Below are 14,614 nucleotides of genomic sequence, written 5' to 3' on the forward strand. Positions count from 1 at the left end.
GACTTGATAAAAATATATGTCTCACGCATAAAAGTCTATAGGAATAGATAAATATGTCTCCCACAGAAATATCTACGAGTTTTGTTCCGTATTTTGATAAATCAAGGTGAACAGGAACCAATTGATATACCGGACTTGTATTTCCGAAGAACAGCCTAGAAATATCAATCATCTCACAATAATCTTAATTGTATGGTAGCGAAACAAGATATGGTGGAATCACAAACGATAAGACGAAGATGTTTGTGACTACTTTTTATCTTGCCTATTGGAGAATAAATCTCGAGCCGATCTTAAGGAAAAACGTACTTATACACGATAGAAACAACAAGTTCAGATAACGCAACTACAAAGATAATAGTTGGGTCTGACTTCACAATCCCAATGAATTCTTCAAGTCGTTAACCTACAGGGTTTCGTGAAAAACCTAAGGTTAAAGGAGAATCGACTCTCGCTTATGCAACTAGTATCACACAAGAGGTGTGGGGATTAGGTTTCCCAGTTGTTAGAGTTATCCTTTATATAGTTTGGAAATCAGGGTTTGCAATCTAAGTTACCTTGGTAACAAAGCATTCAATATTCACCGTTACATGAAAACCTGATTAGATTCAAGCTAATATCTTTTAAACCGTTAGATCGAACTTAGCTTGTTATACACAAATGAAATGTACTCTCATTTAGGTTTATGTAACCGTACCTAAACGTGTACACCATGTAGGATCAACAATAGTTAACCAAGGTTAGCCATATGAATCCTCTCATATCAACCTTATTCATCTTAACCATAACTAATTCAAATGACTCAAATGAAACTAGTTAAAGAGTTGTTCAATTGCTATATTCCCATAGAACTATACAAGAACACAATTGAAGCAAAATCGGTTTGATTCAGTCGAATCAATTCATGAACATTATAGCCACGGTTTGCAAAGAATGCATTTAAATGTACTAGTTCATGAGCTAATCGATTTTAGAACTTTAACCACTCAAGTATGCAAACGGGTACACATACTTAAGTACTCGGTCTGAGTTTGGGTTCGCCGGTATGCAAACGGGTACACATACCTAGTACACATCCAAATCCCAGCAGAAATTTCCGTATCTATACCTTACGCAAGTATGCGTATGATCGTTGTCGTATGCGTCAAAAATAAATTACACTTTCTCACAACTCAAAATATATAATATAACAAGGGTAAGAAAGGATCGTTCCCACAGAGAGGCTTTTGTTGTTATAAAATTTCAGTTTCTTAGTAACCAAGGGGGGATTTTTGTTTTAGCAAAGCAATAAAAGTAATTGAAAGCAATAAAATAATTTGAATAATCAATAAGGAGAAGATATTGGTCACGAGATAGTATCATTCACAAACATGTATTTTCATCAATGACTAGAATTGATATTTTAGTCCCTCATTTACTAAAAGTCCTAGGATACCTTGATCGCAAGAATATCCCGCTAATTCCCTGATTTCATCACAACTACATTAAAAGATGTATATGTGAATTCTTCCTAAAAAGCAACCTAAAGTGTAAAAGCACAATCAAGTTTAACTCCCTAAAAGCAATAAATTATATGGATTAAGACTAATCAATGCAAACGAACGTGTAAAAACACTAATCCGTTTTAACAAAGGTTATGATTCATATGTGACTAGTAGGATATATCACTACAAGCACTACTCGCATTTATGCTACTTGTAATCAGGGATTTATCACTTTTTCGTATAATAAAACCTAATCTAGCAATAGAGATGAAGACTAATCTAATTGATTCCGGACTTAACCAAACTAGCATTCAAATCATAAAACGTTATAAGCAATGAATCATAAGCAATAAAGTTGAGACAAAATTAATCCATTGATTTAAATATCATGCTTGAGAAATCAACTTTTATCCCATAACCAATAATATGAGTTTAGCTACTCATAGCTTTTGAGTTCATCATAATCAATAATAAAAATGAAGAAGATGAAACATGAAAGCAAACCCTCGTCGCCGTTCTCCAAAGCTCCAAAAATAGAAAAATACGTCCTCCCCCAAAGAATAAAAAAACTCTCTTTTTGTAGCTTTTCCTCTTTCCAAAACTAGGTCTTCAAAGCCCAAAGCCCAATACAAAGATGTCCACCAACCCCATATGTGAGAACACCCATGTAGAAAATATGTCCCAAAGGAGGTTGCCGGAAAACTGGTAATATGGCCGGAAAGTTGCCGGAGGAGCGGCCGGAAAACATCTCAGGTGACCGGCAAAGTCCTCCCGGAAACCGGTCAAACGATTCAATTGACACGGTCAAGCTCAGTGAGTCAAACTGAGTCAAGAACGATTCAAATCAGCTGATCCCATGAGTCAGAACCGAGTCAGCCAGTCAAGTGAGCTAACTGGGCTGACTTGTCTGAGTTAGTGTTGGCCAAGACCATTGCATAGGCCTGAACTGTGTTGCACCAAGATGGCGCTTCACCAGTGCAATTCCAGCCATATTGGCCATTCATCCTGCAAGTTATGTACCTTCTGTAGCAGCGGTTCACTAACATAACCCACTGCCATTTCAATCATTGCATACCAAAACAACAACTTCCATTCGACACCACCTGATTCCTAAAACAGCATCTTGTCCTACCTCCTTACAGTTACTCTCAACTTAGCAGCTCCAACTCCACTTACTCACTGCAACACAGCTGCAATTTCAATCTCATTCCACATCCAACAACTGCACTTTGTTATTCCACTGCACTACCAACATCATAGGCCAAAACATCACCACCTTCAGTTCAACTCATTATCTTCCCAAATCCAGTCAGTAAACACCACAACAAGCACCAGTATCTGCACAACTTCACATATTACTTCAACTAAACTGCATTCATTGTCAACACTACAACCATTCTCCACTGCGCACATCCTGGCATTCATTTAAGCATCTCAGAAGCAGCCTTACCCATTGCTCACAACTGAACCCTGTTAATCTGCAATCATTTACCTGCAGCAACATCATCTACCAGTCCCAGTACCACTAATACACCCTGCTCAGCTCATCGTCTTTACTCTCAGACATTAACCAACACAGACAACCAGCTGCCATTCAATCACTGCACATCCATTACTTGCCATCTCCCTTCTCAGGCCATACACAAGAACCCTGTCCTCCTTGTACTTAGTACACAGTTTCAACTCCTCCACAGACTCGAGTTCAAGCCATACTCAAATCACTGCTTATTGTCTCCATGAGCTTAACCCACAGTTGGATATCTGCACCTCAGATTCCCTGTAATAACCCATTACCAAGACTGGCAAACACCACTTCATACTGCTTCAAACAGCTGCAATCCAATTCAATTCAATGCCTGCACAATCCCTCTACTAGCACAGCAAACACTGAATCTTCTCCGCAGCTTCAATAACTCCAGCTGCATCTGCATTACCAACTGCAATATCACGTCCACCAGGAAGAATATCACCAATTCCAACTCTTCAACGCCACACAGTCGGTGCAATTCGTGCCCGCAATTTCACCAGCTTCAGTTTCATAACCTCAAGCCTGTCTCAATGCCCAACTTACCACCATACTGCAGAAGCAGTAACAGCACCATCTGTCTCCATTTTTTTGAGTCTCGCAGGCTCGCAGTGGCATCTCCTTTCTTGCTCCAACAGCATCACCAGTTCATTCATCAATTACAGTATCACTTCCAGCTCAAAACTGCATTGCAGCAGCAACTCAACCTGCAATTCCCATGAACATACCCATTGGACCAAGGTTTCACAGATGCAGAACAAAAGCAACATCAATTCCTTCTTTTCAGCAGCAACCCATTTCAACAACATCAATTCCATCCGAGTCTTCAAAATCCATTAACACAAATCCAAGAACATCAGCAATACCCATTTCAGATTCAAGGCTTCTTCAAACTCATTCTCACCATCTCATTTAAAACCATAACCTGTAACTTAAGAACAACACAGACCCATCTCTGATTTTTACATCAATTTCTTCATAGCAGCCTCAGATTCTTGAGAGTAATCAAACACCCAAACTGCAATTTCTTCTCTGTCTTCTTCATGGCAATAAACACAACCACCTCTACTAAATCAATTCCATCACTACCTCCATCTGATTTCTCGATCTGATTCATCCTCTTGTCCAAATTCCTTCATCTCTTCCCTTAATTTCAACTGCAGGTAACAGTCTCTCTATCTCTGAACTTGAATCTCACAATTCCCCTTCCTGTTCAAACTGAATCTCCATGAAAATCCACATTCGAACATCAGCCATTTTTCTCTCTTTTCTGGATTTCACAAGGACAATAATGAGAAGAGAAACATTTCTCTTGTTTTTAGGGCTAGGTAATGATAAGAAATGTTATAGGCACCCAACAACCCAATAGATAGAAGCACCCAGATTTCATTTGTGCTGTCAGTCTCACGGAACCGACTGCCCAAATGCTTTCTTGCTCAACTGTTAGTTATGAGAAACTGACAGTTCTTTCTCGCGCAACTTAGCCTGCTCCAACTGTCACCTGGGACTTTTTGTCATTTCCGCTCCAAATAGACATTTTCTCCTTCTTTTGCTCACAAGGATTCCATTGCACCTAATAATTCAAAACTAAACATAAGAGATGCAATTCACAAGGATAATATCAAAGAAAGCATAAATACTAGATATAAAAATAGGTGTTTTACAACACCTATCAAATTCCTCCACACTTAGACTTTGCTAGTCCTCGAGCAAATCAGAAGAAACTTATTCTAAAGGATACATACAACTCCCATGAGGGTTTACTAGAGATATACCCACAAAACCTACTTTTCCAACTTACTAGTTCTCCGTAAGGATAGCATCCAACGCGCTAAGAAGACATAGAGATTCTGCACACTAGTCATAAGAAGTTAGACACACATATATGAACACAATCTCATCCTTAAAAGTTGAGAGAGAAATGACCATCCCTTCTCTAAAGAAATTCGGGTTCAGAGTGATCGAATGTCTCGACTCTGCCTCACAAGAAAGGGTTTTATGAAGTTGCTCTCAATAATAAATAGCTCTTTATGGGTCACACATGTGTCCAGGTAGGAGTGAAGAGAGAATCCTGTGACACTTTGAATGGTAGGAAGGCAAAAACCCTCCGAATTGTTTTGAAAACCCACATCTTTTACTCATTTTGAAAACCTTTTTTTTTTCTGACGATCTCTAAGAAAGGAAATCAACCACTTAACGAAGGTGGAAATATGCTTACTTACCTCGTTATCCGTTCGACGTGCAGTTAGCACCACTCTCACAACATCCATAGAAACGTCTTCGGTCTTCAATCATTGTCTTCATCTTCGTCTTCGGTCTTCAACTCTTGATGATGAAATCTTGAACTTCGTAGAATCTTGACAATGTGATTCTTTCCTCTAATTCCTTGTTGCCTGAAACTTCAGTATAAATATTTCTTCTTCCATTGGATTTATTGAATGAACACAAAACCAAAAACGAACTAAACAAACCAAATATGATGCAATGATTATTTTTTTCCTTTTTTCCTTTTTTTTTAGCATGCAAGATAAATAAAGTAAATACAAAATGAAAATAAGCAAAAATATGAAAACTAATGATGAACCTAATAAAAAATTTCTCTTGTCTTTTTTTTTTTGACAAGGAACTTTGCATAATGCCATGTCCCAATTTTTTTTATTTTTTTTTTGAGACAAGAGAAAATAATACAAATACAAAATAAAGATAAAATAAAAAATGCAAGTACAAAGGCCATGGTGTAAGTACTTTACCTCTCAATTCTTCACAACTTGTATGTCTTGATATCATAAACTTCTTGAATTCTCATCTTGATAATCTTCACTCTTGTACAATAGTCTTCAACTTGTAAAAATTCTGCTCCTTGTCTTGTTGCTATACTTGAATATGAAATCTGCTCATTTCTGTACTGTTGCTTGTAAACCTTGAACGTCTTCAACTTTTCGGTGTTTCTATGGATCTGTTGGTGTAGAGAGAGATAAAGTGGATGGTGCTAACTGCGAACAAGATTACAAGTGGTATGTAAGTTACCAATTCGATGTCACCATCACGATTGATCAAACAACACTCAAGAGATCAAAATAGTGCTTCTATTGGTGGGAGGTTGGGTAGCTCACCATTCTACCCGAAGTTTACGTACGGTGACACACACTCTAAAAGCACATATTTAAACAGGTACAAAGAAGTGAAGGTCAGTGCCTCTCATGATGTAACATGGGTAGTCTCCATTATAGGGGACCACTACTCTAATACCGAATTCAGTCTGCACCTCATTTGCCACTGGGATGGTTAAATCCAACTTTAACTCTCATACAAGTAAGAAACCCGATCATGTTCTCTGTCATCTCTAAGTTCAGTCACTCTTATGAGAATATCGATGTAATCTTAGCGACATGTATACTATGTGACTCTAAACTAACTACAAGTTGGAGCTTTTTATTCACTATTTTACACAAAAGTTGAAAATTTCACAATGCAAATTCTTAACCACTCCCCCACACTTAAACTTTACATTGTCCTCAATGTAAATTGAGTCATCCAAAGTAAGTCAAGGTGGGAAATTCTACATGATAATGTGATAAGAAATCAAAAAAAATAAATGCAAGACAAGAAAAACTAAAAACAAGACAATAAAATAAATACGACAAGAAATACTCATCATATGGGTTGCCTCTCATTTAGTGCTTGGTTTAAAGTCGTCAGCCCGACTATCTCCGTGTTTGCTACGCCTTAGCCGGCTTCCAACACGTTACGGAAATCTGATTGAATGCTACTTGGGTGTTTCCTCGCCTCAAAGATGTTGAAGTGTATGACTTCTTCATCAAACTCCATAGTCAAGGTGCCATTGTGGACATCAATCTTCGTTCTAGCGGTACTTAAAAATGGTCTACCCAATAGTAAAGGTGTAGACGATGATGAATTCACATCACTCATGTCTAAAACGTAGAAATCCACTGGAAATATTAGTCCTTTTACCTGCACCAAAACATCCTCAACAATCCCTTTCGAGTAAATATTAGATCTATCGACAAGTTGAATAACTATGCTGGTTTTCTTAAGAGGACCAAGGTTTAAAGCATCATAAATAGAAGTAGGCATAACATTAATAGAAGCTCCTAAATCTAACATAACTTTTGTAAACCTTGTTTTACCAATAGTGCAGGGAATAGTGAAACTATTGGGATCTTTCAATTTAGGTGGGAGTTTCTTTTTAAGATACGCCGAAGCGTTTTCCCCCACACTCATTACCTCATTACCGGTTAGCTTGTGCTTGTTAGTGCACAATTCCTTTACACACTTTGTATAGCGAGGAGATTTTCGAATTACTTCAATGAGTGGAATATTGACTTGGACCTTCTTAAAAACATCCCAAACATCTCTATCTTGTTCCACCTTCTTATTAGCTTTAGCGAACCTGCCAGGAAAAGGTAGAGGGGGAACATAAGTAGAAATAAGAGGTTTAGGCTTAGATTTATGTACCTCGGAAGTTTGGGGGAAATCAGCATCTTTTTTCTCCAAAAATAGTTCCTTTGGGGTTTCTTCTTTACCCGAATCGGTAATTTCAGGTTGCACAAGTTGTGTACCGCTTCTCAATGTAATAGCATTGACACCCTCTTTTGGGTTGATAGGTTGAGAAGGGAGTTTCCCACTATTTTGTGCCTTCAACTTGTTTATATCAATCGCCATGGAGTCCATTTGTGTCTGCAACTCCTTGATAGCACTCTTAATCTCCTGCTGACTTTCTTTAAACATAGTAGAAATGCCTTGCATAAAAGTTTGAAGCTTTGCATCGATATTGAAACCTTGATTTTGCATTGATTGTTGTGGCTATGGTTGACCAACTTGTGCTTGCAACTCTCTAATTACATTATCCGTTTTCTGTTGATTTAAGTTCGCTAGTTGTTGATTTTGTTGTACCACGGACATTAGAGCCTCCACCAAAGTAGTCATCTTTGCCAATTCTGAATTTTGGGCTTGTTGCGGTTGTTGCACTTGAATGGTTGTAAACATAACTTGTACTTGCAACTTGCTCGTAAGTGTTGGAGTAGGTACCATATGGCTGAGTTGAGAAAATAGCATTGACTTGCTCTACATTCTCATAAGCTTGGCGTGACGGTTTTACAACCACGGCTGCAATTTGTTTCATCATTGCTGCCATATTGCTCATTTGTTGACGTAATTCAATAATCTCGTCAACTTGATTAACTCTCTTGGTAGGTCGCTCTGATCCACGACTTGAAATTGTTGACAATTTGCTGCCATACTCTCAATCAACTCTCTAGCTTGTGTCACCGTCTTGTTCATAAGTGCACCGCCACTTGCAGCGTCAATAAGATTCCTATCACTTGCTTGGATACCTTCATAGAAGTATTGGATAATCATTGCGTCACTAAATTGGTGGTGAGGGAAGCTTGCTACCAATCTCTTGTACCGTTCCCAACATCCATACAACGATTCCCCCACACTTTGTTTCATCCCACAAATATCCTTGCGAATTTGAGTCGCTTTCGACGCAGGAAAATATCTCTCCAAGAAAAGTTTCTTCAACCCATTCCATGTTGTAATACTATCAGGCGGTAAGTAATATAATCAATCTTTAGCTGCATCGAGTAAAGAGAAAGGAAAAGCACACAACATTCCTTCATCTGCATTAGCCCCATTAGGTATCATGTTTGTCATCAACCATTGAAACTCCATAAGATGCTTGTTCGGATCTTCCAATACACATCCATGGAACTTTGGTATTTGACCGATCAACCCCGGCTTGATATCAAAAGTGGAAGTTGCTTCAATATAACATTGTTGTTGATCCAACTTCTGAGAAGCTAGCTCCTTGAGTGTACGATTAGCATCACCCATTGCTTCCCTCGGTTTGTATTTCAGCAAGGTACCTGAAACACAATTCTCAAAACGAAATTAAAAACAAAATTTGAATAAGAAACCAAAACAAAATAACAAATGCTGCCTCCCCGGCATCGGCGCCAAAATTTGATCGTTGTTGTATGCGTCAAAAATAAATTACACTTTCTCACTACTCAAAATATATAATATAGCAAGGGTAAGAAAGGATCGTTCCCACAGAGAGGCTTTTGTTGTTATAAAATTTCAGTTTCTTAGTAACCAAGGGGATTTTTGTTTTAGCAAAGCAATAAAAGTAATTGAAAGCAATAAAATAATTTGAATAATCAATAAGGAGAAGATATTGGTCACGAGATAGTATCATTCACAAACATGTATTTTCATCAATGACTAGAATTGATATTTTAATCTCTCATTTACTAAAAGTCTTAGGATACCTTGATCGCAAGAATGTCCCGCTAATTCCCTGATTTCATCACAACCACATTAAAAGATGTATATGTGAATTCTTCCTAGAAAGCAAACTAACGTGTAAAAGCACAATCAAGTTTAACTCCCTAAAAGCAATAAGTTATATGTAATAAGACTAATCAATGCAAACGAACGTGTAAAAGCACTAATCCGTTTTAACAAAGGTTATGATTCATATGTGACTAGTAGGATATATCACTACAAGCACTACTCGCATTTATGCTACTTGTAATCAGGAATTTATCACTTTTTTCGTATAATAAAACCTAATCTAGCAATAGAGATGAAGACTAATCTAATTGATTCCAGACTCAACCAAACTAGCATTCAAATCATAAAACATTATAAGCAATGAATCATAAGAAATAAAGTTGAGACAAAACTAATCCATTGATTTAAATATTATGCTTGAGATATCAACTTTTATCCCATAACCAATAATATGAGTTTAGCTACTCATAGCTTTTGAGTTCATGATAATCAATAATAAAAATGAAGAAGATGAAACATGAAAGCAAACCCTCGTCGCCATTCTCCAAAGCTCCACAAATAGAAAAATACGTCCTCCCCCAAAGAATAAAAAAACTCTCTTTTCGTAGCTTTTCCTCTTTCCAAAAGGGGAAATTAGGGGGAAACCCAAAAAAAATAATATTCTCATTCTCAGGCCCACAATTAATTTTGTATACCGTGACACCCATAATTATTTCTCTGACACCCAAAATTATCCAAAATTATTAAGAATTAATACATAACTCGTTATGCAGACTATTTTTTCAAGCATAACTCGTTATGCAGCCTAATTTTTCAGGGGTATAATTGACAACGCAACTTGGATATAACATATCTAAAAATCCGCGCCTTGGAATTTTACAAATTTTATATTGTTGGAAATCTTTTTAAGAGAGCTACACAACGAGTACAAACAACAATATCAAATTTTTGTTTTTCACGAAAAAATCGGAGGTGATCATCATTTTAGGCTAAATTTTCGAAAACTTGATACATAACCATTATGCAGTCACCAAAAAAGATGCATAACACCTTCTGCAGACGCATAAAGAATTATGCAACCATTTTTTCCACTGCATAATTTGCATAACAAAGTTATGCATCTATAACAAGTTATGTAGTCATTGTATTAGTGCGTAACTACATAAAAAATTGATGCATAATGCATTATGCATCTATTTTCTCGATGCATAAAAGATTGTGCAACAATTTTCTCGATGCATAATGCATTATGCAGACATATTTTCGGATGCATAACAGGTTATGCATCCATTTTCCCGACTGCATAACATGTTATGCAGATATTATTATAGGTGCATGACAAGTTACGCGGTCTTTGTTTTTGTTATGCAGATATTATTATAGGTGCATAACAAGTTATGCTCTCTTTATTTTTATTGGTTTCAATAGTCACAAAAAAGTTACTACATAACGTGTTATGCAACCATTTTCTAAATTGCATAACAAGTTATGCAATAATTTTTGTATATGCATAACAGGTTATGCAACCATTTTCAAATCTGCATAACGAGTAATGCATCAATCAAGTCTTAGCTTCCTTGTTAAGGTCATGGCAGCAGCAACACCTCTGATTCAATCGACTACTCATACAGCATGCATCCTCTTCCCTCCACTTCCTTGCTTATTCTCTGACCAGCTAACCAACAACAATATCTCATCTATTCTCGACTAGTGCAGCCAACAAACATCTCCACTTCGAATTCAAATCAGCCAACAAACAGTCCATCTCCGAGTTCCCATTGCAGTCGCAGTTTTATCTCCACATTCTCTATTTTTAATTCGCAGTATGAACCACAGTCCTATTTCGATTCCAGTTTCTCCAACTAAACTTATCTCAGTCATTAGAGGACGCAAAGCCAACGCAGCTAACTCCAAGTCATCACCGGCAACAGTTGTTCACCCACCTTCGACTTCCTAACCTCCAACTCTCGACAGTTTTAACCCTTGTTTATCTTTGCCAAACAACACCATTTTTAGTCATAATCTACTGTAGATTGTAGAGAAAAAGCATCCATGCCTTCATAGATCAAACCTTTTCGTGCAGACACTAAACCGATGGCAGCGACAACAGCTCGAACACAACACCCATCCTCCATTCGATCAAACATCCAACAGACCATTCATCTCCTTTGCGAACAGCTCCATTGGACCACTTGACATTTCTCTTCTTCAGTGATGTGCATTTCTTTCCTGCCCGGTAGTAACAACTCTAACCATCTACCCAATCCAGCGAACATACAATGAGCTCAATCTTTCCACGAATCCCATTTTCAGTCTGTGCATCAGCTTCTTGTTCACGTCCATGGAAGCGATCTCAATTTCCTCAACTCTACACTTTATGCAGAGCCAATTTTGCTCGCTGCCAGTTCCGCTTCTCGGCTACAGCTCAATTCCGTTTCTCCCTGCCAGTAACAACTTACCCTCTCCTTGTTGTTTCTCATCTTCTCCACAGTAAACTCACGGCTAAAACTCCACAGATCCATTATATTCCACCATCTGCATCTCCCATTAAGCATACGTGGAACCATTTAGTACTTGAGAAGGTTGTGTGCATCCCGTGGCGTAGGTTGTGTTCTTCGAGTGTACTTGAGAAGGAAACCTTCGGCTGAGACACCTGGTACTCGTAAAATCCATGGAAGAAGATTAATAGATACACAATCTGAATTGAAATTGCCATCCGAAAATAGTAAATGCATAAAGATTTACTAGAAGCCTAGAAAATCTCCAATTAATTATAATGTCTTAATCTTGCTTGAAATTGTCCGGTTCACTACCAGATTCTCTTTATGTTCATCACAGCAGTTTCTTGATTGAAACCCCCATCAACCACTATATTCTTCAATAGCAACAACCCATGGCAGTAACAGCTCCATTAACCTTCTCAGACCCTATAATCAACCAAACCCATTTGTTATTTCATCACGAAACTTCAATTTCTCCTTCTTTGTTCTCTGTTGCAGCTCAACTTCATGTCTTCATTGTAAACTCTAACATAACCACCGTAAATCCATTTTTCCATCTACGAATTCAAACCCCCCTTCCTATAATTCAATTTTTATACCTTCAGTAAACCCTAACCTTCTATATAATGACCTAATTAAACCCATCAGAACACACTCCTCAATCGTCAACAACATCAGCGATTCAACTTCCAAATCCCACATCGATTTTCAACAGTAAAACCACTTCAAATAATATTTTTACTGGGAAGAAGAAGGTCTAGAAACAGCATCAACAGATCTAGAAGCAGATATCAATGAAGCAGATAATAATCTTTTTCCTCTTCTTCTCAATACAGCGGCAGCCATGGAAAAAAAAGAAATCTCGGGAAAACATGATTTTTATATATTTTGGGTTTGACAATAATTTTCTTCCAGAAGTTGGGTGCGCGCCTGTAGTTTTGGGAACGTGAGTTTCACAGTAGTAACATCAGGGAGAATGGGTCTCCCTGTAGTTTTCACTTTCCAAAACTAGGTCTTCAAATCCCAAAGCCCAATACAAAGATGTCCACCAAGCCCACATGTGAGAACACCCATGTAGAAAATATGTCCCAAAGGAGATCACCGGAAAACTGGTAAGATGGCCGGATATTGGCCGGAGGAGCGCCCGGAAAACATCTCAGGTGACCGTCAAAATCCACCCGGTCACCGGTCAAACGATTCAAATCAGCTGATCCCATGAGTCAGAACCGAGTCAGCCAGTCAAGTGAGCTAACTGGGCTGACTTGTCTGAGTTAGTGTTGGCCAAGACCATTGCATAGGCCTGAACTGTGTTGCACCAAGATGGCGCTTCACCAGTGCAATTCCAGCCATATTGGCCATTCATCCTGCAAGTTATGTACCTTCTGTAGCAGCGGCTCACTAACATAACCCACTGCAATTTCAATCATTGCATACCAAAACAACAACTTCCATTCGACACCACCTGATTCCTAAAACAGCATCTTGTCCTACCTCCTTACAGTTACTCTCAACTTAGCAGCTCCAACTCCACTTACTCACTGCAACACAGCTGCAATTTCAATCTCATTCCACATCCCACAACTGCACTTTGTTGTTCCACTGCATTACCAACATCATAGGCCAAAACATCACCACCTTCAGTTCAACTCATTATCTTCCCAAATCCAGTCAGTAAACACCGCAACAAGCACCAGTATCTGCACAACTTCACATATTACTTCAACTAAACTGCATTCATTCTCAACACTACAGCCATTCTCCACTGCGCACATCCTGGCATTCATTTAAGCATCTCAGAAGCAGCCTTACCCATTGCTCACAACTGAACCCTGTTAATCTGCAATCATTCACCTGCAGCAACATCATCTACCAGTCCCAGTACCACTAATGCACCCTGCTCAGCTCATCGTCTTTACTCTCAGACATCAACCAACACAGACAACCAGCTGCCATTCAATCACTGCACAGCCATTACTTGCCATCTCCCTTCTCATGCCATACACAAGAACCCTGTCCTCCTTGTACTTAGTACACAATTTCAACTCCTCCACAGACTCGAGTTCAAGCCATACTCAAATCACTGCCTATTGTCTCCATGAACTTAACCCACAGCTGGATATCTGCACCTCAGATTCCCTGTAATAACCCATTACCAAGACTGGCAAACACCACTTCATTACTGCTTCAAACAGCTGCAATCCAATTCAATTCAATGCCTGCACAATCCTTCTACTAGCACAGCAAACACTGAATCTTCTCTGCAGCTTCAATAACTCCAGCTGCATCTGCATTACCAACTGCAACATCACCTCTGCAATATCACGTCCACCAGGAAGAATACCACCAATTCCAACTCTTCAGTGCCACACAGTCGGTGCAATTTGTGCCCGCGATTTCACCAGCTTCAGTTTCATAACCTCGAGCCTGTCTCAATGCCCAACTTACCACCATACTGCAGTAGCAGTAACAGCACCATCTGTCTCCATTTTTTTGAGTCTCGCAGGCTCGCAGTGGCATCTCCTTTCTTGCTCCAACAGCATCACCAGTTCATTCATCAATTACAGTATCACTTCCAGCTCAAAACTGCATTGCAGCAGCAACTCAACCTGCAATTCCCATGAACATACCCATTGGACCAAGGTTTCACAGATGCAGAACAAAAGCAACATCAATTCCTTCTTTTCAGCAGCAACCCATTTCAACAACATCAATTCCATCCGAGTCTTCAAAATCCATTAACACAAATCCAAGAACATCAGCAATACCCATTTCAGATTCAAGGCTTC

The sequence above is a fragment of the Papaver somniferum genome, chromosome 5, assembly GCF_003573695.1.
Source record: "Papaver somniferum cultivar HN1 chromosome 5, ASM357369v1, whole genome shotgun sequence".
NCBI classification, from domain to species: domain Eukaryota; kingdom Viridiplantae; phylum Streptophyta; class Magnoliopsida; order Ranunculales; family Papaveraceae; genus Papaver; species Papaver somniferum.